A 22,354-nucleotide genomic window follows, 5' to 3' on the forward strand; every position below is an offset into this window, starting at 1 on the left:
ATTATATAGATTAGCGTGGTCAAAAATATTGACCTTGCTTTATATTATGTAAGGATAAAATAGTATCTCATTTCATATGGTATCTCACCTTGTTATCCAACTAACAGTAAGATTTTATAATTTGTAAACAAGTGGCAACCCTACTGAGAAAAAATAATACATTACTGCACATCTACCGGCTACTAAAGTCTTTACATTAGACTGTGACGGTGCAGAACTGATATCTACCTTCGTTTATTAAATTTGAATATAGTAATTTTCGTAAGAGATGGCAACCCTATTGAAAAAATAATCCAACGAATGGTACGGACTCATACTTTTTTAGACAAGTGACAATTCTATCGAAATTCTCAATACTTGTCGATACTAAATATATAAGAGAAAATCTCGTCCAAATCCATTCAGCAGTTTTCGAGATTAGCGTGTTCAAAGAATAACGCCTATCCTTTATACTATTTATAAATATTAAAAGAAAAATCAAAAAATTTAGGTACAATTTCATTGTTGAAATTTGAATTTCTCAAAGTGTGCCTATTTTATTTTTGGCCCAACAGTAGCACCAAAAATTCCCGAGAGATCCCTAAAAAAAGTTTCCGTAAATACTAAAAAAAGCATGGTAAAATGCGGAAATCTTAAAAGACAACGAAAATTTACTAGATTTTTAACGCCGAAAATTTCCCAAAAGTAAATAAAAAAATCCCATTTTTTCCACAAATAGCTAGGAAGAGCCACTAGAGCTCCCTCAAGAAAAGAAAGTTTCCGAAAATCCCGAAGGCGCACGTACAATTGCAGAATATAAAAAGAAAACAGAAACTTCCTGAAACGTTTGGACATAATTTCCAAAAACTTTGAAACTAAATACAGAAATATTAAAATAAAAAGAACATATTCCGTATTTGCCAGGATTGATAAAAAAAAAAAATATGAAAAATTATCAAAAGTAAGAGGCAACTCCGACAGACCTCAAAAAGTGGGACAAGCTCCAGTAGATCCCGAAAGTCCAAAATATTCAAAATTGGCAATAGACTCCGAGGGGGTGAATAAATAAATCACTTAAAATTCCGAAAAAAGTACGACCCCGTAAAAGACAGAACTAACAATGGATTCCGAAAGTCGCGAAAAATACCTAATAGTCTCATTAAATAACAAGAGCAGGTCTGACAATCCCGATTAGTTTAAACAAAGCCGAAATTGTCAATTAGTGCTGGAAAAATTTCGCATAAAGTGGAAAATTTAGGAAACAAAAAACCTGAGAACGTCTGAAGTTCCCGCAAAAAGTCAAAAAATCCCAAACAATCTCAGAATATACTTAAACAAAAAAAAAAAAAAACAAAGAACTCTGTAGATCCAGCTAAATTGCATTTATGTCAGATGCTTCACTCCCTTTCACACTCATTCCAATGTCGCAAAATACCTCTATGCAGATCTCTATTGCACGATACACGCACAAATGTACGTTCGCACGTATAATTGCTTAAACAAACATATTTGTATCCGCATTTGCCCGTTGGTGGTATGCCTGGTGCCTAGTTGCCTAGTTGCCTTTTAAAGCGCCTTAAAGTATCGCCACTTCATGACACCGCATACCCCTTTCTAGTCAAGCAAAGGTTAAACTAATATATTTTCAAAGTAACTCAAATACACACACACAAGCTTATGTGCTAACCACACATACGTAGAAACATATACATATACAAGTGTTCGGCTACACAAAAAAAAAAAATACATAAATAATTTTTTCTCCTTTTCATTTTTCCTTGTCGCCGCATACGCTTTGCACTTGACAGTGGTAAATGATGAAATTATTGTTGCCTGGCGACGCGTTTGATTTACCTTTTGCGTTTAACTTGACGCTGGCTGCTTGACGTCTTACGTGCCGCCTGCACTAAGGTGTGCGGTCGTGCGTGGGCGCTGGCGCTACTTGGCTGCCATATTTTGTAGTCGTATGCATTAATTTTGCATTTCTCTGGTGTGCGTTTTTCTTAGTCTAGTTTAATGTTTTATTTCTTTGGCCTTTTTTGTGCTCATGTTTTTTTTTTGGTATCGTTTTGGTTTGTTTGCGCTCTGTGTCGTGATGGAATGTTGCAATGAAAGTGGAATTTCTGGCACTTTGACTTTTGACTGGAATGTCACATAGGTATGGCCGGTATACGGTAAAGCTATGAAAATATAGAAAAAGTTATGGAATGTTATGAAGATTGTGCACCAAATGTCTAGACAGTTGTAGAAATATTGTATTAGGGCGAGCACATACGCACAAATAGTTGTCATGCTACTACGGATATTGAAGTCGAATGGAGTTTGGTATGAGAAAGGTTAATGTTTTAGATAGTGATTTGAATACGAACGCATATTGGTTAGCGGAAAATGCAATTGAGGCTTTAGATTTATTCTAAAGTTAAGGTTTTAGCTGTGACTTTTTGGGAGTGGTTATAACTCATACGGTATATATAGGGGCATTGTCATAGTCGAAATAAAGTTGACTCTAAAACTAGTTGCAGCTGGACACTTATGTCAAAAAGCTGCCATTAACTTTACAGTCGACTTTATTTTGTGTATTAAGTAATATGCCCCATAGTTTCGATTCTGCATGCGAAATATGTACATAGTTCCGTTGTGGTGCTGCATAAAGACTAAGCTGGCCTATAACACTATAGCAGATCGAATTTTTCTTGAACAAATTCTCAGCGAGTTTAATTAATAGCATTTGGGGTAACTTATAAGTATAAATGCAGCCACTAGGGTCGATTAAGTACTTTGTTCGAAATATGCAAATGGTCACAACTTACCTAAATGGCAGAGAAAATTGAAAAAAAACTCTCTTTGGCATATTGTGCATTTTTAACCAACTTCCAAAAAAGGAGGAGGCTATTAGTTCGTCGGAATATTTTTTTTTTTTTTATGTATGTTACCGCATAACTTTGGACCGCGTCAACCGATTGCGGTAATACTTTTTGCATAGGAAAGGTAGTGTCTCAGAGGTGGTCCCATACTATTCTGGTTTAGATCTGATCAGTGGATCATGCAATATATATATATATATATATATATTTTTAAGTGGGTTTTTTTGCTAAAAAATACTTGTTCAAATATCAAATAACCACACTTATTGGAGTAAGACAATTCTGGCACCTCAAACCAAGCTCCCTTGGATTGACACATATGAGAGTTTTCTCAACTGCAAAAGCTAAAGCGTTGCAAAGCTGTTGGAACTCTAAATGACTGAGATGGTAACCTATAGTTCCTACCCACTAGAAAAATGAAACTTCTTTAGCGGGTTGGTTGGTTGGGAGTAAATTGGCAAATCCAACGGAAATTGCACGCGGAAATGGTGCAACGGAAATGTTGCAATGGAAATGGTTGGAGCTGAAACAAGTGCGTTATTTCCATTTACGGGATTCTCGGGACTTATCGATATAATAATCGAAATTTTTATCGGTTTTGTTATCGAAATTTTTATCGATATTGTTATCGATTTTGCTATCGATATTTCCGAAAATTGTCAATATAATAATTGGTATTTTTTATCAATTTTGTTATCGACAGTTTTATCGATTTTATTATTGATATTTTTATCGTTTTTATAATCGATATTTTTAAAGTTTTTGATATCGATATTGTTATTGGTTTTGTGATCGATATTTTTATTGAATTTGTTATCGATATTTTTATCGAATTTGTTATCGATATTTTGATCGCACTTGTTATCGACTTTATAATCGCCTATTCATCGGTTTTGTTATAGATTGTATTACTGATTATTTATCGATTGTATTATCGATTTTGTTATCGATTATTTATCAATTTTGTTATCGATATTTTTACGGACATTGTGATCGATTTTCTAATCGAGTTTTGTTATCGATTTTGTTATCGACAAATTGTTATTAGACAAAATAGATATGTAACGTAAGTTTCACTTCTCCAGTGTGGCCCAGTCGTACTTACTTTTTTTTTGACTGGGGCTTTGCAGTTGCAGTGACTGTCAACCATAGTTGGGACAAAAGTGTTGCAGTCTTTTTACGAGTGAACTCATGACATTACACTGTGCGACAATTAAAACCAGCCCGGACTTTGCTAATATTTTCTGAAAGTATACATATCCACGTAAAACTGTAGGTCCCTCCTCTTTGTGTGACAAAATCAAGGCGCACGCCACAAATCGGAGGAGAAGCTCGACCAAACACTAACATATGTGTAAGCGCCAATCTATTATTATTATTTTTAGTATTTTTACTATTATTATTATTATTATTATTATTTTTTTTTTTTTTTTTTTGTTCGTAGGAGAGGGAAATGCTTTATGCACTGGCCGGGGGCGCTAGTCTCTATACTACCTTCCCCGAGTGTGGGACTCCCACCGAAGCGTGTTGGGCTACCCACTAAAACCCAAACTCCCACCGCCCGCGCAAGAATCCCGCATCTGGCACCGCAATTCTGCATGTCTTCAGATGCAGGAGCGCGCTGTTAGAGCCTTGGGGCTGCTCTTTTGTAGGGGCGTTTCATTCGGGTGTCCTCAGTAGACAACCGTCCTCTCGTTTGCAGCGGAGTACGAATTTCACGTATCTCGCAACTGCTTCCCACTTTTCTGCGCTGGAAATCATTATCCCAACTATGTTGTCCGGAGTAATGTCTCCGTGTCTTTCTTCCAACATTCTGCGCGAAATCAAGAAGTGTTCGCAGGTGAAGAATGTGTGGTACACGTTATTATTATTATTATTATTATTATTATTATTATTATTATTATTATTATTATTATTATTATTATTATTATTATTATTATTATAAATATCCAGTAATAAAACATTCGATGGATTTGCAAAGGTTAGCTCGTATTTTTATTTTATGGCATACTAAAGTTTTCTTATCCCGGCCTAAGTAGTTTTCAAAAAAGTCGAAAAAATTGTTAAAATAATTGTCTGAGCGAAATTAAAAGTTTAAACATATATCGTAAAATTTCATGGGAAATATTTTCGTAGAACATTTTAACCCATTAGTTCCCGCCTGGAAAGGCCGATTTGAAAAAAAAAAATAAAATAAAAAGTCAACAAAAAAAAAACTTGTTTTTTTATAAAAAAAAATTTTAAAATTTAGTTTTCTGTTATTCTTTCTTGGCATAGACTTTTTGTTTTATAGAGACTTTTATGTGGATGACGGATGTGTGGATGTGTGAGAAGACCTCCAATAATGTTTTCCGAAGAATAATTTTCTAGAATATAGCAATCCTCTAACGACCTTCCAATTTGCTTTTTTCGGGATTTCTTGAAGTAAGGGCCAAAACGACCCTTTCAGGCGGGAGGTAATGGGTTTAAACTTTCTACGAAAATATTTCATATGAAATTTTACTATATATGTTTTAAACTTCAATTTCTCTCAGGCATTTATTTTAACCAGTTTTTCGACTTTGACTTTCGACATGAAAACTTTACTAGGCCATAAAAAAAAATACGAGCTAACTTTTGCAAATCTAACGAGTGTTTTACTACTGGATGGGTATACTTTCAAAAAATGTTAACAAAGTCCGGGCTGGTTTCAACTGTCGTGTTATTGATTTACTGACTTTTTCATAATTTTTTTTTTTTATTACAATATTGGTTTTTAGTGGTGTGGAATTCTAATACCAATTCGGATATAAATTTAGTTGAAATAAGGAATCACAGCGGCCAGATTTTCACGTGAAGTAACCTGGTATTATAGCGAAATTTGTTTATATGAAGTTAACATAACTGGTCGCAGTTTCTCGATACGTAGCTAAATGTGACTTCTTCTTTATCACAGTACTAGTTCGGGGGCAGTGACTGTGACTGTGACCATCACTGCTAAATATTGTTAAAGGCGCACCCCTACTACAAAGACATCATTGCGACAGTTCCTTTATCCACAGCAGTTGCACGTGGCTTTTGAGTAACAGTAAGGCGGATCCAGAAAAAAAAAATTTCGATAGATATAGACATATAGAAACCAAATTTCTCAGAATGAAAAGAGAAATCGATTAAGCGATGCCTGTCTGTGTGTCTATTCGTCCGTCCGTGTACACGATAAATCGAGAAAAAATGTAGATATGTATATCAACCAAATTTCGTAAGTAGGTTGCCTTTTACCCAAAGTGGGTTGGTATTGAAAATGGGTAAAATGGGACAATAAATTGAAGCTTTTTTAAAGAACTTTTGCATGGCATGCATCTTGTGATATATCATAAAATTTAAAATTTTTTATCGTTACTTTTTAGATTGGTGTAACACAAATGGAAAAAGCCGAAGAATTCTTAAATACCTTTCATTTGATACCAAAACTCTAATATTTTATTTATCTTATCAATTTAATTGAATTAAATATTTCGAATAGATATCAAACCTTTTTAGAAATATTTTCCTTTCTTCAACGACTTTATTTTGATACCCTTATTGTAACATTTCACTTACCTTATCAATCTAATACAATTAAAGTTTTCAAGCATATGGCAACACTCTCGAAAAAAATTCTGAGATTTAAGCTTTCTTAAGCCGCTTTGGTTTGATACCCATATTGTAATAATATGTTATTTATATTAACATTTTCAAATATATTTTCCAGATGCAAGTTTTTTTTAGAATAGCTCTGGATTCTGTTGACTTTTCTCTCCTGTACCCTGAAGGCTAAACAGCTGCATTTTCTTCAAAAATGCCCATTCTTACCAAATTAAGCAGAACTTACAAGTGCCCAAATTTTTACTGATTTTATTGCTACTTATTGGCAGTTGTCAACCGTCAGCCTATCCAATTTTAGGGCATATTCGGATTTAGCACGACAATAATATTAAATATGATCCCGTAGTTTTATTAAAATCGTAACAGTTCTCCTAATTTCCCGCGTTAAACATGGCTTCTGCGACCATTGTGTGACGGTATGTTTAAAGCCGTGGTGTGGATTACGTCAATGCTTCTTGGTGGGAGGTTTGTATATATTCCGGTGTATATCCCTTAATATTCGTCGGCTGCTTCGAATATGAGACATTCGTATTGTTTATGTAGGCAGTAAAATGGTATCACTATCAATATTCTTTAACCTGGTTACAGCCTTTTGAAACAAATTTCACCATGTATGTACTTTCATCCCAACAAAACCTCTGAGTTTCAGTGCAAAGGCGCAAATATTATTTCACATTTTCACAAATAAAAAAAATTTACCAACACACGTCAACACTATGTAGCATATGCAAAGCGAAATTGATACAAGAGATTGCATTAAAATGCTATAAAATATCAAATTAATGACAGTAAACTAAACATACAAGGATATCCGCTGCAATAAATGGCTCTAATGTGCGACATATTTATGTACGAATGTAAGCTGTGAATATGTAGCCAATCGATAAGAAGTCAAAGGGCAAAAACACAAAAGAAATCAACAAACTCATAAGCACTTGAGCGAAAATTGTGAAAAAGAGCCAATAAAAAAGAAATCCAACAAAAACAACAACAATAAACATGTCGTCTGTAAATAAGCCAGCGCGCATTTGAAAACCCTTCGCATCACCAAAAAAAGCAACTGCTAACTGCTAGCCGGAAGCTTCAAAGCAAATGGCAAATAAAGCTGTGGCAACAAATCCCTTATAGCTTCCACTGCCTGTTGGCTTGCCGCTTTGATTGTTTTTGTTGCCATTGCCGACAGTGTGCACATTTTCCAATTATTTTGGTTCAGTGAAGCTGAAAAAGGCAACAAACTCATGGCTACAGGAAAAGTGGCTCTGAGCGAAATGTTACAAGTAGCATGGGGTCAACAATGAGTATCAGCCCAAATGTATGCAACACAATTTTTATATAGAAAACATGTTTTTGGCGCAAACTTATCAAGCCCAGTAGGCGCATAGCTAAGCTCAAAGCCTGATAGTGATTTTTCTCGCAGCAGACATGGCAGACGTGTCGGGATGTATTTATGTAAAACAAAAAAAAAAAAAAAATCAAAACAGGGTTGATAGTGTATAGCATTGTCTGGTGATTTATGATGCGCTTACAACCAACAGCACAGCAAACAAGTCGAAATTATGCAGCATAGTTTGCGGCGTATGTGAAAATATTTAACACTGTGAGTTGTTATTTGGGTAAAGAGGAACACAAAAGCATTACAAAAAGCTGCAGAAAATTGTTAAGGGCGCAAAAATGAATTATGACGAGACACTGTCAAAAGCCTTGCGGGATGTAAGATTAGGGGTACAACAAACGTGACAAACAATGCGACAGAAAAGCAAACAAATGAAATGCTTGCGAAATTTGAATTCTTACTCGCGTAATTTTGCGGAAGAAGGCGAAGTGAAAAATCGCAGACGCCAAAGCGACGCTGAGGAGCATTCAGATTACGTGACATTAAAGCAGTGTCAGCTTTTAGGAGTTCTAAAATATTTGCAACCCTTAAGGTATGCTGTTGAAAGCAAATCTACGACGCAAACATATTTTTCTGCGCATAAATAAATGAATGAGATTTTCATGTGTCAAAGTGAAATAAAAAACGTATAGCGTACTTCTTTTTTAATAAAAACCTGTAGTCCCCCCAATTTAGATTTCGCGCCCCCCAACAAGTGAGTCATAGTAAAGCGCCGAGCAACTCCTAAAAGCTTGCAGTGCACCGCCTGGGGCTACAGCGTAAACTTCAAAGCGCTAGACAACCTCCAACTCTGCCGTCTTAGACGTCACTCGCTGTTAGCCTTTTTCATGGCTAAACGCACTTTTAGCCGCAATTCAATTGTCATTGTTGAGCAATAATGGATTTGCTTATTTCATAGCATATTTTTTGGCGTATGTATGCATGGAGTTTTTTGGGGGACAAATACTGTCGTTTACTATTTACGCACTTAAAAGCATTTTGCTGTGAGATGGAGGCGAGGAAATAATGTCAGCAGCCCTCTTATTGAATTACTTATAGATAAAAAAGAAAATAAAGCAGAAAATGGGAAGGAGGCCAAATATAAGAAGCGGAAAAAAATTGTGAAAAAGATTAAAATTTTTTAGAACTGTTAACATTGAAAAAAAAAATATTTATAAATGTTTTTGCATAAATATTAAATTATTAAGGCGTGTTATGAAGAACTTCCTCTGATATATTTTTTTCTTTTTTCTATTTGATTAAGTTGTCCTTTGAACTTGGTAAATATCAAGTACATATAAGTATGTAAGTTTCTTTACATATGTTAGATTGGCAATATAATAGCGAGTTGTAATTTTAGCTTTTCCCTCCATTAAGTTAAGTTTATTTATATGCCTTGGTGATTTCATTCTGATTGCTGGCAAACAAATATCGAACACATATTTTAAAGTGAATTAAATACTCTTGATGAAGAAATAATACTGGCATACGAGTGGCACTATTGGCAACTAAAGGGTTTTTTGTAATATCCGGTGCCGTTTTTTTTTAGAGGTTTAGAGGTATAACTAGAAATTTTTTTTAAATAAAGCATTGGCATTATTAGTTGGAACATTCGTCCTACGAAGGACTGAGGCTGATCGACTTCGTCGGGGCACGAGACATATGCAGTACTAGGTTCAAGCATAAAAAGATCTGTCGATCATGTTGTGATAGACGGAAGGCATGCTTCCACTGTTTTGGACGTATGTACACTCCGAGGGCCAAACATCTACTCGGACCGCTATTTTGTTACATCCAAGATTCGCAACCGCAAAAATCCAAAGAAAGCTTAACGTCAAAAAGCTACAATCACAACAGACAGCCAATGCATTCACTACTCGACTCGCACACTTGCTCTCAGAGAGCACTGTTCAACAAACCGACATATGCGAGCAGTGGAAACACATTTCCCGATTATTAAGTGCTGACGCCGAAAAAATAGTCGGATTTCAGGTAGCCCGAAAGATCAACTGGTACGATGGGGAGTGTCAGGAAGCTTCAGGAAAAAAAGATGCCACCTACAGGGCCATGCTGCGATCGGGCGCAACACCGTTATAGGGAACTGAAGAGGGAAGCGCGATGTACATATTTGCCGCAATAAGAAGAGAGAAGACGAAATACGTGAGTGCGAATAGCTTGAAATGCTGGCCGATACGAAAAACGCACGAAAATTGTACCAGAGAGTTAGGCGTCTTACGGAAGGTTTAAAGACCAGGGCGACCTAGTGAATTATGTCCAGAACGTACCTACTTAAATTATGGAGGGAACATTTTTTCACTCTACTGAATGGTAGCAGCACTGAAAGATGTGGAGAACACGAGCCAGAGCCCCAATGCGATAATAACACAGTCGATGCAGCGCGCTTAAAAAACAACTAAACAGTTGAAGCTGACAGCCTGCCACCTGAGCTATTTAAGTACAATAGCGAGGAGTAGATAAGTTGCATGCATCAACTTTAATGGAGAATATAGTCAGATGAACGCGTGCCCGGCGATTGGAATTTAAGTATGATCTGCCCAATCCGAAAGAAAGGCGACCCCGCCATTCGCGCCAACTACCGCGGGATTAGTGTTCTAAGCATAGGTTTGTGTGAAAGACCGAAGCCCACCGTCAACGAACGTATTGAGTCTTATTAGTGTGGCTTTAGACCTGGCAAATCCACCATAGAAAAGGAACGGCACTCCCTATATGTCGAATGCAAAGCCGCGGTGAGTACCTCAGACGATGGAACTATGAGCAGGACGAACTATACACCGACATGGACATAGTGCAGCGAATTAAAATCCAGCAGTTACGCTGGCTAGGTCATATTGTTCGAATGGACAGAAACGCTCAGCTCTGAATCATTCAATGCTGGTAACAAAGGAAGAGGCAGTTCTCTTCTACTTTGGAAATACCAGGTGGGTAAGGACTTGGTTTCACTTGGGATTTCCATTTGGCGTCAGTTGGCACATAAGAGAAACGACTGGTTTGCTTTGTAGAACTCGTACAAATACGCTTAGGCGGTTACAGTGCCAAATAAAATGAAGAAAGTGTGGTTCTTAATGCGCCACTAATACCGATTCAGAGCATTCCTTTGTACGGGATCCAGTAGCTTAGCTAGTGCAGTCGTTTCTAAAGAATTCCGCCAGACAAGCGTTTCGTAAAACGAGATAAGCTTAGCAATGATTTCACACTGGCATAATCTCTTACTTCCTGTACAGGCTCAGGCCTATGTACGTACTTGACACTGTCAGAGAGCTGCAGGGGCGCACCCTCGTTCGACGAAAAAGCAACATCGGAGATCTTATACTTTTTAGTGAACAATACCAGTTCCGTGTTGCTGGTGTGGCAGCGAGGACGCTATTAGATGTTTACCTAGTTACTAAGTTCAGGTATCCAGAAATATTCCTCTAACCATAAGCGCCACGTCATCTGCATAGGTCGACAGCGTATTTTCTCCAGTTATTATTTTAGCAAAACAGAGGTGTAAATTGCCAAAGGCGCGTTCTTTTCCCACTTACACTTGCCATTCTGGCCACCATTTTTATCTGTTGTTTTGTTTTGATCTGCAGATCTCTGCCTCCGGTATATTGATGATTCATGAAAATCATGGTGGCATACAATGTGGTGTGGTGTATTCTCTCGCAGTTTGGTGGTTACTTCGACGGTGTAGTTCATACCTCCGAGATCAATCTCAAACTTTTGCCGCAAGGCATATTTTGTTTATTTCATTATTATGAAATATATATACTGACTAAGAGGAATCACGAAATCGTTTACAAAATTCAATCAACAAATTCAATCCGCTTTTAATAAAGGTTAAAAATCTTTAATTAGAATGGAAGATATTGGCGAACCGTGTTTCTTATTTTCTAGTGATATAAAGTAATGACTATTCAATAAAGGTCACAAAAATATGTGTATTTACCACAAATTTTTACCAAATTCATTAATAATTTTATGTGTTTAAAGCCAGCAAAAAGTCACTCAATTAAGACTTCGCAATCTCTGTTGCCCAGCACGCCAGATAATTTTCAACAAAATTTACACACTTCACTTGACAAATAGAGTACGAAAATTTTACAGAAACCCGCCAAAAAATGTGCAGTGAAAATTTCTGACATTCCATTAAAACTTTGCCCGCCAACAAATTACAAAAACATAAAATACAAAAGGAGCCTAGGTAAAGAGAATATATGTGTGAGGGTGAGAGGGTTGACGACAGAGATTTTGTGCACTTCATGATCAACTGCCAACTACATATGTAAGTATGTACTTACTATCTATACGAAAGGGTATGTGTAAATTGAGGGCAAAAAGTGCAACCAAATTCCACGGACAGTGAAATGAAGGGCATAAAAAAAAAATAGTTGGGTCACCAACGTGGCAGCAGCACATTACAGGGTAGGCAGGTGGTCAAAGCAGACGACGTTCAAGGTATGTAGAAGGGTAGTGAAATGACTCATACGCCGTGGCTAACTTAGCCGGGCAAATACACTCCATAGTATGTAGGGGGGTAATGAGCCCGCTGAATGACTATTATTTATGTTTATTCATATGTGAGTGTACGTGCATGTATTTGCAACTTCCTAGTGCATAGTACCTGTCGTCCAGGCAGCCAACTGGCTAGCCATTTTGCATATTTTCACAATTTTATGTGTCATTCGTTTCGCCATTTTCGCCTATAATTGCCAGCACACACACACGAACACACACACACATATTTGTGGCCAACGACGTTTTGGGACTTGGCAATGAACTGGTGCAGCAGCAACAGCTGTTTTGCTTGACAAAAAATAGCAATAACAGTATCAACGACAACAACCACAGCAACAAAGACATGCAAATTTTTTACGTGAAATGGCAAAATAAATTTTACTTAAAACAACAAATGCAAAAATGCAGCCAAACACAAAGTTTTTTGTTTTTTGTTTTTGCATGAGCGCTAGGTGAGGCCGTTTATTCCCGCAATGAGTGTGTGTGTGTGTGTGTATCACTCACTAGCAAATTCACACATTCACAATCGCTGGCACACTAATAGCTTGCGACTAACAACTGGCGGGTAATGGCGAATTAAATGGCGATGGTTGATAGTCAATGGGCATAGAGTTCGTTGTTGATGATAGTCGCTTGGCTGGTGGGACGTTTGCTTGGTTGGCAGTTGGGTTGGCTGCTTCGCTGGTTCGCTGGTTGATTGGTTGTTGGCTGGCGGCGGCGGATGTGCCACCGCAAACTGTTATGTTATGACCCGGCTGCATGTAAAATAGGTGACAGCAAAACATTGGCATACCAAATTGCTTAGCGACTGATTTTGTTTTGTTGTTAATATTCTTGTTGTTGCTATTGTTTTTATGTTAAAAATATGCTGCTTGTTGGTGTTACTGCTGACGGCGGCGGTGCACAGTGGTTCCAAACTGGACTTTACCTAGTCTAAAAGACCCTTAATTTTTCAACTGATTTAATAAAGTTTTTTTTTTGTTAATTGGAAGCTAATAAAATTTGCGAGAGATTTGTAGAGCACGCTGTTTGAATTTTTATTTGACTATATTAAATTTTTTTAGTGCGATGTGCAGAGAAAATAACACTTTTGAAGAAAATCGATTCTCCTGATTCTGTAAATATGTATATGTTATGTTATAAAACCTAGTTTAAAAAAATAAAAGGTTACCACAAAATGAAAAAAAGTTGCACAGTTAAAATTTAAATCTTATCAAAAATTTATCACTAAAATTAAATTAAATTTGAAATAAAAAAAAATTATCAGAAATTAACGTGATTTTTAGCCACTTGAAACTTCCATTTTATTATAGTTACTAAAATTTAATAGGCTATAAAACCGCATACCATAATAAATGTATCCAAAAATTAAAAAAATAATAATTTTTGGTGAATCTTCTCTCAAAGCATTTCAAATTTTATTGGTGGATTTTTTCGTTTAATTTAATAAAAAATTAAATATCGGGCCCACCAAACATTTTCCCAATTTTATCAGCCCTAATTTATCAAATCGGTTAAAAAATTACGGCTATGGACGGGTTCGAAGAGTATATTTCAATTTCGACCCACGATCCGGCACACAGTGCAATTTTGGCAGAAAAAATTTGGTTTTTTGAACATTCAATTTTTATATATGGTTTAAGCCAAATTTCCACTAGGCAGATTTTATGTGGAAGTGATTTTAATGACTATTTTTTAATGCCCGACTTTGTCATTTGTCTTCAGCATTAGCCCTGTAAAGCATTATTTGAATAAGAAAAATTCATTAAAAATTTTTAAGAAATTGACCATTTTATAAACGGTACAAGTAGCAGATCAATAATAATTTTATTCAACTAAAACTTATTGAGACTTGTTCAACTGAGCTTTGAGGTTTTTTAAAAACTTTTGTTTTGATTGCTTTTGTTAAAGGTTCATATGAAAATATAGCATTTACTTGTCCACACAGAGACACTACGTGTCAGTCAGTGGCGGATACACGGGGGATGTTTTAATACATATGCGCCATATACCCTCACAATCCCCCCACTGGATCCGCTACTGGTAACTTGTTAACAAAAAGGATATCCGTAAAGCCCTGAATTAAATGTTTTTGTGCGTCCTATATTCAACTGTGGGTCGTGGCAGTGTTCAGAAATCCATTTATAATCTTACTGAAACTTACAAATATTTATTTTAACTTTGTGTAATTTTTTAATAATGAATTACATTTCAAGTGGTATTTATTACTAAAAAAACGAATATTTAAAAAAATGTATATATTTTGTTTTAATATTTTACACCTTTGAGGGACCGAAAGTAACATGTCATTTCATGTCACCGGGCTAGATTTTGAATATATTTTAGCAGCATCATTTGTATTTATAAAAACTTGAATTTTATCTGGCATACTAGAGAACAACTATTTTTCTTTTATTTCAGAGCGTATTCAGAGCCTTTTTAACGATTTTTTACACACGTTTAAGTAAGTAACTTAAAAATATACTTATATGAATGAGCAAAGATGTTCACGGGAATCGTACGTTCTTATGGGAGACGAGTAATGAGCGAATCCTTAATTGTGCATAGTCCTATTTAAAAGTACTTGGAAAATCCTTGGAAAGGCTTAGATTTTGTACACCTAATAGACAGCTTCATCGAGAGAGTATATATAAGTCTCTAGAACGCTTTTATGCTTTCTTTCGCTTATGTTTGCAAATTACATAAAACTTTGTAGGAAATTTTTTGTTGAAAAAAAAAGATGCATCGAAATTATTTGCCATATTTTTAACAAATATTATTCTATAGCTGCGTGACTTTTAGCAAAGTAAAAGCTAGACTTATGAATATGGACCAGGGTTTCTTGAAAAAATATTTTTTTTTTACACTGTTGGCGTAAAAAAATGTATACCAAACAATTTTTTCCCCCCATTTTCCCGAGTTCAAATCAAATCATAATCGTTTGCATAAATAAATTCTTCCCATGCTGATGGAAAAATTTGGCAAAATTCACAATAATTCGCAAACAAGAACCAATCTGAAGAAAAGGATAGCACATCAAAAATCACTGTCCTAAATATACCCAAAACTAACCGTAAATAATTTTGTCCATCCAGCTTGTTCTGCACGACACACTGTGCGGCGGCGGCAATTGTTGGCATTCGAGTAGGTGCTATTAACATTGTTGTTTTTGTTTTTTTTTTTGTTGCCCTGCTTCAGGCTGAGCACGTTGCCAAACAACCGGAAAAGTGCTTGTCGACCATTTGTATGCCATACATCCGCTCAAAAATGTTTGAGGTTAAGTGCAGGAAAATATGCAACGATTTCGCTTCGTTTTCTGCATTTTGTTGTGAAATACATATACTGTATAGAAAAGAGGTTGGTTGGCTTCACCGATATATGTATGTGCATACATGCATATTTACCTAATAAACACGCTTCACAGCATACATTTGCATTTTGTATATTTGCTGGCCATATGCTGATCGGCAAGCGACATTGCTTGCTATCTATGGTTTCCGCTGGCTCACTTCACATATACAGACATACATACATACTCAAATTTATACATTTGTCTATGCACATACCTATACATATTTGATTGCTGTTGCGGAAACCAAAAATGTTTATTTTACCGGCAAACACCGACTGCCAAATTTCCACTCTCTTCTCCTCGACTATCTTTCAATGCCTTCGCCTACCAAGCGTGTGTGTTTGTGTGTGTGTATTCTAATGATAGCCAACACTTTGGCTGTCAACAGTCTCTACTCTTGCATTATATAAACATATTTGTTGGCAGCTATTACGTTTGGTTGTTTGGCTTTTTGCCTGTTCGTCCAGCTGTTTTGTATTTGGTCATTTTGGTTGCTTTGGTGTAAACGCTTGTTGTTCACCGGTTTGTTGCTGGCGGTGGCGGCGGCGGCGGCGGTGGCGGTGGTCTACGCTAATTTACGGCTAACCGAAGCCAAAGTATGCGGCGTACATTAATTGGTGCGCGGGTTTTTTGTTTGTTGCCTATACTATAATACGGTTGTAGTGTTGTATAATAAAATATTTATTTTCATGAGCGCACATGGTCATCATTTAGTCGAATTTAAAATGTAATTACGTCTAATTTGGTTGTTCGAATTGGTGGGTGCACTTAATTTTAATGGGCAATTAAATAAATTTACTCGCACTTAGCTGCAAGTGGGTGTTTAGGGAACGCTTACTTCGAGTTGCTCTGAACATAGTTTTATTAAGTTTAGAAGTCTTAATACACTAGTTAATAAGTATCTAGCTATTGAATACAACTATGACTGTTCGTGTTTAGAAGTAATGGACAGGTCAATAAACACAATAGGCCGCCAATGTAGTTCGGATAACTGCGTTTGCTTTAGAAAATGTGGATTAGGTTATCATGGTTTTAAGCCTATCTGCTATTCATTAAGAAGGTTTCGTATGGTTGTCTACTTTTTTATGTCTCCTTAACACGGCGCATTTACTTTGAAACGACTAGAGCAAGGAGGTGGTACAAACAGTGATAAACAATTAGATAATTATATATTATAATTATATAATTATTATTATAAGAAAATGAAATGCTATTATTACTTTGATCCGGTACTTGTAGCTACAAGAAGAGAAGCTGATAGATATACAAGAAATTTTTAGCAAAAAAAAAAAACCGACTTAAAACCAAGGAATGAAACCGAAACCCAAACCGAAACCGTAACCGTTTAAAACCGTTTCGTTTTTCAAAACCGAAACCGAAACCGTAACCGTTATCTTGACCTGAAAAGGAACGATACCGAAACCATTTCAATCACAGGTTTCAATCGGTTTCCAGAAATTTACAAAAATAATAAATACAAATTTCTTTGAAATAAATGATTTATTTAACCAAAATCAGCAACAGTTTGCTAAAATTCTTGTTAAGTAGTAAATAAGTATGACAAGGTAACTTTTCGCAAAAATCTGCTGATGACTTTGTTGTTGTGAATCGATAATCGATTAATTATATTTAAGTAGTTTCTTTCCCGTACGTAATGCGAGATCCCGCGTGTGCCCAAAATAGACCAGAAATCATGCCTGTACTCAACAAAATGGGTAATAGAGAGCGAAAATTCGAGCGTATTCGATCGTAAGTGTATTCTTCTTCCTGCCCGAAATAGCCCGAAATTTTCTCCGAGTAAAAATGGATAAAGTGTCAAAGTGCATATCAGCTGTATTGTGTTTACATGTTGCCTGCATTTACTTGGTGCTTTTAAGGAAAAGTGAATGGCCTGTTGATGTATTTTCAATCTATGTACTTAAAATCAAATTTGTGAAACCAAAATTCAATTTCCAAGTGTTTGCATTTAATACCATGTTCTGACCGACAATCAAAACATTTTCCCTTAATTTTCTTTTCATTTACAACCTTTAACTTTCATTCTTATTTTGCTTTGGCCAGGCAATTAACAATAAATCCGAAATGGCGTATTAAAGATGATAAAATATGACTTCCACTTCGATAAATAATCGAAAAAAAAAGTTTTAGCAACGAAAACATGTTTCCGATGTCGGTCAGAACATGGTATAAGTGACAAAAACAAGAACAACGTGAATCAGCTGTTTCTCGACTTGTGGGCACGAAATGTAGGGGTTTGCGTTTTCGTACTTCTGAACTTTGTTCCATTTTTGAAAGAAAATGTTTCTCTTATTCTCTAATTACCAAATCCGGTCCGGATTGTTAGGGAAAGAACCTAGTGTTGATATTATCAGTGAACTGTAATTTTCGATTTTCTTTCCTCAACGTTTAAGACATTGTGATTTAAATAATATCAACAAAATTTCTGTGAAAAACCGAAACCGGAACGAAACCGAAACCAAAACCGAAATAAATTTTGAAGAACGAAACCAAAACCGAAACCGCAACACTTGGCAAAACCGAAACCCAAACCGGAACGTTATTTTGAATCGGTTTCATTCCTTGCTTAAAACCGACTGCATACCTACTCAAAAAAATTCTAAAAAAAAAATTAAAAAATTTGTTATGTACTCATTTTACTCAACTTCGGTGTAAAAAAAAATGCATACCTCAAATTGTTGTAGAGTGCACCCCATAATACTACGCTTAGATATTGCGCAATAATAATTTTTATTTTTTTCAATGTTTTTTAGATGGTATATTTTCAAAAACTATTTTTTTATCAAAAAATTTGTATTATCAGGCATGTTCTAAAATTCGAAAATTTGAAATCGACTCGATTTCGATCATTTTATCGACGGTTTTTAACCCAAAAATTTACAAGTCTCGCACTAAAATGATTTATTTCATATCGCTTCTGCTTCTTTTACGGGTTTCAATTATAATATTCACTGGTTTCATCAGATATAATTAAAAAATATTTGAAAAATTTTTCAAGAAACAATTTTTAAAAATATTTCTTTCCATAGAGAATTTTGATGTGTGCGATTTTTTTTTAATTTTTTTATTTTTGTGCTGTAAAGTTTTTAAAAATGTATTAATCAAGCTCAAATTTCATATTTAATTATTATTTATGTTTATGCATCAAGCCTAAAAATTTTAGACAAATCAAACACTTGAAGTGTGAACCCCGTCTGTTTTGGTATGGAACGCCCCATATATAGTAGAGGGATTTCGAAAATCGCACCGATCGACATTCCAAAATTCTCTAAACTAAAAGTGGGGTTGTCTAAAAATATGTATGAGGTGGACGTAGTTTGAATTTCTCTATTTTTAGGCGCCTTGCTTTCTATTTAGAGAATTTTGAAGTCGAAAATGTAGAATAACGGTTTGAGAATCCCAAGAAAGATCTGTTGATGTGGGCGAGTTGGGAGGCTTATATTTTAACTATAAATTTATTAATATTTTCATATGCCGAAATTCGTTTTTATTAGAACATGTTTCCTCGTTAGTCTACGATTTTATATTTTGTTATATATACGTATGCTTATGTTTTTACGTATATCACGTATATATACAGTGACTCAAGCAAGTGTTCTCATGGTGATTTAGTTTATTACTCACAATGTTCAAGTTAAAATGTTTTTGGTATTTTTTCGTAAATATATTGTTCATGCTTTTTATCAAAACCGTATAAATTAAGTTTCAAATTTGAAAAAAAAAAATTTCATCAAAATTGCAAACTTTTTGATATACATTTTTAGGGGTATGCAGTTTTATAGTACACAGAATTACTCTAATAAAGTGCAAGCTTCAAGCGGCTAAAAAATTGCATTGATTTTTAATAATTTTTTTTCCGATATATTTTTGCGACCTTTTTCTATAAACATAAATTTTTGTGTAAAGAAAAAATCAACGCCGGTTTTTATAAATTGCACTTGTTATATAAAACTTATAAAACAAATAATTAAAATAAAATATTTTTAAAGACAAGCTTTTATTACCACCCAAGGCTTAAGTTTTCTTGAAGTTTTTTCTGTCTTTTTAAGTTATATACGTTCTAAATATGAAACAAGTCAATATACATTTCAAAAGTGAACCATACCGGACATTATACATTTGAAATATGAACCATACCGCTTCAAATATCTCGACACCTGCGTCACCTAGCGCACTTTATATTGTATTGTCAGCGTGCTGTCAGCTAAGTTTGAGGTTTCAAGTCTCTAGCTCATCGGAAAGCTTATAAGAAACAAAAATTGTACTAAACCTTCAGATTAAAAGTTCAAAATTTTTAGGAAAATTTCTTAGATTTTTATAAACTTTTTATAAAGATTGTAAATTTGCTTTATATGGTTTCGGTAAAAAGCATGAACAGTATTTTTATAAAAAATAGCAAATAAATTTTAATTTGAAAATAATTGAGAATATAAACAAAATCATCCACACGTCAACACTCCTTTGAGTCACTGTATAAGTTTTATGCGTTGTTGCGCTAATAAAGAAATTAATCATACTTGTTACCACCCATCAAACGACATCAAAGCTAACACCGGTGCACTGGCAGCTGAGGTGCCTTGATTTGCCACCCTCTGTCTGCTAGTAAGCATCGTTATTCATTTACACCTACAAACATGCATAGCACTGCACATACAAAGCTGTACATATATGTGTATGAGCTTCTTCTGTGAAATAGCTTGTTAGCTAGTGATGTACGAGTATTTACAAAACAATTTTTCAAAATTACCCGCCCAATCTGTCAGTATGACAAATAACTGTCAAAAAAAGGTGGTCGGAGGAAGTGGGGGTAGGGGGCAAAGAACATAAACATAGGAGTGACGTACAAGTAAAACAACAATACTAAAAACGAAATTCAGCTTGAGTATTTGTTACATTTGTTGTTGTAGTTTCGGCTCATCTTGCTGTGCTCGTTAGCCAATTTAATATCCGGCGGTTAAGGAAATTTTCCCATATTTTTGCTAGCTTGTTGCCTAATTTAAGCTGAAAATGGAATAGTTTCAGTAAAAAACAAAAGTAAAACATATTTGGCCTACAGGTTAACTTATGTATTACATACATATGTATGTATGTACATATACAGTGAGTCAAACAAGTGACCACGTGTTCATTTAATATTCGTAATTTTTTTCGAGCTAAATTTTTTTGTTGTTTTTCTAACGTCATTGAAAATTTAGGAAAATTCAACCAATTTTCATCAAAATTTCAACTTTTTAACCAGAATCTTTAGGGTATGCAGTTTTACTCTAAGAAGGGCAAGTTTCAACCGGATAAAAAATCGCGTTGCTTATTGAGAATTTTTTGGAGATTGTTTTTGCGTTTTTTTTTTTGTTTTATATAACAACTGCAATTTAAAAAACTGGCTTTGATTTTTTAAATTTGGTTGAAAATGGTCTCCCGCATTCTCTTTCATAAGAAATTCATGCTTATATGAAAAAAAGAGCAATTCAGAGTTAAAAATTTAAACTTTAATGAAAGTCTGTTGAATTTTCTTAAGTTTTTTATAAAGTTTTAAGCTGTGATTTATATGGTTTTGGTTAAGGCTTGGACAATATTTTCATAAAAAATAACAAAAAAAAAAATCATCTGAAAATAATCATAAATCATGAACAATCAAAAAAAATTAACACCTGGTCATTTGTTTGAGCCACTGTATGTTTGCCAACAAGCTCGCATGCCAAGTCAACATAAAATATGTATACTTCAAATAATCTGCGGTCCCACCTGCTTGTCAGTTAGCTTACTCACCCTTCAACTGCCGCAACAAATCAAGCAAACACAAATAACCCCTACCCCCCTACCCTACACATTCACCGTCCTTCTAGGTATGTTTGAGCCACCTCCAACATTTTGGGTTACATAAAAAAACAACCAAAAATGACGTGCAAATTAATGGATATGTTATGCGGCTGTGTTTAGCAATTTTGCCACGAAAATATTGAAAAAGTCTAGAGCGAATGTGAAAAAAGGTAAAATAAAGGATGGCTTTGAAGGCGTAAACATCACCGGAATGCAGTAATGGATTTAATTAAAATACACCTGTGGTAGCGAAAATTTGTTTGCTTTTGTTTATTTTCATTTCGACATTCGCTTTGTAATTTTCCTTAAATCTTTCTTTTTAAGCCCCATGTGTGTTGGTTGGCATGCCTAAATTACTCAGAAAGCCAAAAAAAAAAAATCGTAAAATAAAATATTTACACACTTTTCTGATTGAGTGCCGCTTACTTGCCTTTGTATAATTTAATCCGCTTTGCATATGCGAAAGATTGAGGGAACCTTACTCCACAAATTCCTCCATTTCTCTCGCTACCATCTGCCTATTGCCTTGAATTAATTCACAAAGTCGCTCATTTACTTGCGTTTTTGTGTATTTAAGTTTTTTGAGTTCATAGGCCTTTGTTGTATTTAGTTAAAAAACTTTTTAATGCGTTCTCATTTCCAAACATATGTACATATGTACATACATAACTGCGTGTCGCCACCAAACTTTTGTGGCATGCAGCTAAAAAATTGCAAGTAACTAAGTAAGTATATGCCAGTCATGTCAAATTAAATAGCACGCACCAGTTGTCAAATGAAATGACATTTTTGCTCACGTTAGGCGTGTTT

Source organism: Rhagoletis pomonella, unplaced genomic scaffold (assembly GCF_013731165.1).
Source record: "Rhagoletis pomonella isolate Grant_MI unplaced genomic scaffold, Rhpom_1.0 Rhpom_scaffold_00003, whole genome shotgun sequence".
NCBI classification, from domain to species: domain Eukaryota; kingdom Metazoa; phylum Arthropoda; class Insecta; order Diptera; family Tephritidae; genus Rhagoletis; species Rhagoletis pomonella.